Source organism: Aegilops tauschii, chromosome 6, assembly GCF_002575655.3.
Source record: "Aegilops tauschii subsp. strangulata cultivar AL8/78 chromosome 6, Aet v6.0, whole genome shotgun sequence".
In the NCBI taxonomy this organism is placed as follows: domain Eukaryota; kingdom Viridiplantae; phylum Streptophyta; class Magnoliopsida; order Poales; family Poaceae; genus Aegilops; species Aegilops tauschii.
Genome location: NC_053040.3, coordinates 258,159,460 through 258,163,291, shown reverse-complemented (window position 1 = coordinate 258,163,291; position 3,832 = coordinate 258,159,460).

Here is a 3,832-nt window from a genome sequence, read left to right as displayed (position 1 = left end):
TTCCCGTGTGCATGATACCAGCTAAGATACCACCATTATGGCCAGCCTTAATCATCGCATGCAATAATTTAGTGCACCTTGAAATATGAACATGTGTGGGGCGTGTATGTTTTTAATGACTTGAGACTATACCTTGCCCAGCATGCAAGATGAGATTTATTATGCACCGTTCCCCATACCTGCAGGAAGCCCGTTCGTCTCCAAATCTTTTCCTCTCCATGTGTGGAAACAATAAGCCTGCCAGACTCTCCTTCTCCCTCCGGCGGTCCCACCACTCCACCCCATGTGGAAAAAAATCTGCATGCATGACTCTCCTCCCCCCGCGCTCGCCCAATCCGTTGTGACCAGCAATATTTCCACCCCTTCCCTCCCCCGTAATTTACTCCAACAAATATGCCCACATAGCTGTTACTTAACTGCAGGTGCATTGGGTCACTGACATATGGGCCCAACACGGGTCTGGCCCACATGTCAGTGACACAACTGGACCTGCAGTTAAGTCAGTGCAGCTCAGTCCATATCTTCCGTAGGTGTGCCATTGCTCGCTATAAATACTGCACCTCCCATGACATCGCTATCTCCTCCCCCTGACGTTCACGTTCATCGCTATCTCCTCCCCCTCCCTCTCACTTCGACCACCATGGCATCGCCCCTCCCAAGCCCTAGGCGCCCCTCGCTGCACCGTGCGGACGGTCACGCGTCGCCGTTCCGTTCCTCGCCACCACTAGTCAAGGAGGACGCGTTGGCATTATGCTCCTCGCCGCGACGCGACGTGTCGTCGTTCCGTTCCTCTCCGCTACTAGTCGAGGAGGACGCGTCGGCATTCCGCTCCGCGCCGCGACGCGACGCGTCGCAGTTCCGTTCCTCGCCGCCACTAGTCGAGGAGGACACGTCGGTGTTCCACTCCTCGCCGCGACGCGTCGGCGTTCCCAATCTCGCCAGCACGCGCGTCGGATGACGCGTCGGCTCCCCGCTACGAGGAGAACGCCGCACCGCCCGCCGAGCCCCCCAGCCATGAGGAGCTTTGGAAAGAAATGGATGTCGCCTTGTGGGAGGCTTTGCCTCCAGCAGAGCGCGCGAAAATAGAGGCGGAGAAGAAGGCCGAGGAAGAGAAGCGCACCACGGAACAAGCTGCCTGGGAGGCCTATGTCGTGTCCGAGAGAGTCAGGCAATTGGCTCTTTGGCAGAAGGCTCGTGCGAGGGCCGTGAGGGTGGCGGAGGATGCCCGTGCCAACGCCCTGAGTGCAGTTGGGCCCAATCGCCTCATCTACGCTTGGCAGTACGTGGACCGCGTGCACGCTTCCAGCGAGGAGGAGTACCCGTTGGCGCCGGATCACCACACCGGTGAGATCGAGCTCGCCCGCCAGCAAGCCACCAATCAGCACCTCGCGAGTTGCGAGGCTGAGGAAGAGGCGTTGTGTCGGTGTGCTGGGAAACGGCCGCGCACTAGGGCACTCGTGGCGCGCCGCAAGTGCTCCTGTGAGCGCTGTGGCTTTTAGGAGGAGTATAATTTTTGTTTCGTAAGGCGATCTCATTAGTTTTGGGACGCAAATGATAAATCCTGAACGTTCAGGAATTTTTAGCGTCCTTAATTAAGTATGTAAAAGGGAAAGTTTGGAAACCTTGTGTATTCGTACGCATTTTGCAAGTACGTGCATATAGCACAAACTTTACTATATACTATCGCACTACACGTCTCTCTCGATATATGCTTGTAGACTGTGCTACTCCCTCCGTCCAGGTCAATAAGTCATCTTTGGTTGTGCACCGTGACCAAGAAGGAGGGAAGACTTATACACCTAGACGGAGGGAGTACTACTGTTACTTATGTACGTGCAAATGCACGTTTTAACATTAAGATGCGGTTTTTGTAAAAGTAGAAAAACATCACTAGTCAAGCTTGTGAAACGATTCAATGCAAAACAAATGCAAAAATGCTCGTTTGATTTTTTACTTTTAGCTTCCTTCTCTGTGGTTATTTCTCTGTCATACTTTGTACGGAGTATCTCACTAGTTGGAAAGGCATGCAAATTCCCAAACCGCTTCCTACGCCCTGTATTGAATTTTTTGCCTAACAAGTTGTGTCGTGCAATTGGAATTCCAACTTGAGTACTACTACTAGTAGGAGTACCAACGGCCAGTTCTTTTATGCTTCTAGATTAGTAATCCCATAACTACTACCTCCCTCCTGGTTTATTGGTCCCCATTGTAATCTGTGTCAAATTTTGATCATAAATTTAACTAATGAAATGTTAGTGCATGTCACATGCACTAACATTTTATCAGTTAAATCATTGGTCAAAATTTAGCACAAATTACAATGGTGAGGAATAAACCAGGACGGAGGTACTACTAGTAGTAGTTTAGAAGCCCAAATAAATGAGTGAGGTGCCTTAATGTTACTCTCCACTGTGACTAGTCTTATGGGAAAAGCTGGGGAAGCCGCCAAAAGTACTGGCCCTAGGAGTAGTAGCTAGGGATACTAGGAGTAGTAGCTAGGGATCGAGTGTGCGAGATGAACCGGAGAAAGTAAATGCAGAGAGATGAAATGCAAAAAAGACGGAGGGATGTGATGGTTGCTTGTCCATTTATTTTACCAGGCCACTTATTACTAGGAGTGGTTGGGTTTTGTGATATGACGGCTTTACTGCCGCGCCACGAGTGGGGTGAGAGGTGAGACTCCCGTGCAGCGCCACCCTCTACACTAGTACTACTACATCGGTCGTGGTTTATCCCCCATTGAATTTGACTGAAGATTTAACTGACAAAATGTTAGTGCATGTCAACAAAAACAATATCGTTGGATTCGTATTTGAACATAGTATTCAATGATATAATTTTAGGTGACATGCATCATCGATCGTACTATATATAATGTTAGTTTAATTTTTGGTCGTACTAATCTATAGTAAGGTGCCCGTGCGTTGCACGGAAGAGTGAAATGCATTGATCGGGGAGTTGTTTATTTTGACAAAGGATGTGGGGGTCATCTCATGTGTAACGGGTATCGATAGGTTTGTTCGGATATTATTTCATCTCTTGAGCTCACAAACATCCGTGTGAAATAGATAAAAAAGTATCTTTTGCAAACAAAAGCGTTCAACTGTTCAACCTGCATCCAAAACTTGTGAAGAAATAACTCTTATTGTGCTTTGCAGGAAATGATCTTCAAGAATTAGTTTTTGAGTATCCATTGTTATACATGTTGGCTACACATGACATGGCACTTTCTTATAGTCAACAGTTGGCTATACTATTTAAGTATTAACCATGCTCTTATACACCTAGATGGAGGGATTAAATCAGGATGACTTGGAAGGGGGTAGAGGATATGTAAGAAATGGTTCATCATAAGTCTTTCACCAGTACTGTAGTAAAAATTCATACATGGAAGATTCTAGACTAAACCATAAATGGATACACTTTTATTCATGCGCGATACTCCAATAGAGCAAGATCATGCATGGAAGTCTCCACATGCTTAGACAGCGGATTACATTGAGCGAAGACTAATGATCAACATTTAATTTGAATATGCAGATGTCCAGGTGAACCTCCTTGGAGTCCCCATGCACATTGTTGGGGGTCAAATAACACCATACGTCTTCCATGTCCACATTGGCGGGAAAGTCCCAGCTCGGCAGGGTCCAAGTATGCTTGGCGTAGCCAGTGTCGCCGCCCACGGATCTCCGAGGGGTAGTAATAGTGAGCACGCACCCATACATCGGCCTCGTGTCAGTGTCAGCATCAGCGGCGTCGCCCTGACGCACATTACAGAGATGTGGCGGCGGCCTGCGCGGGCCGCGCCGGTGGCCACGATCAAGAGGAAGAC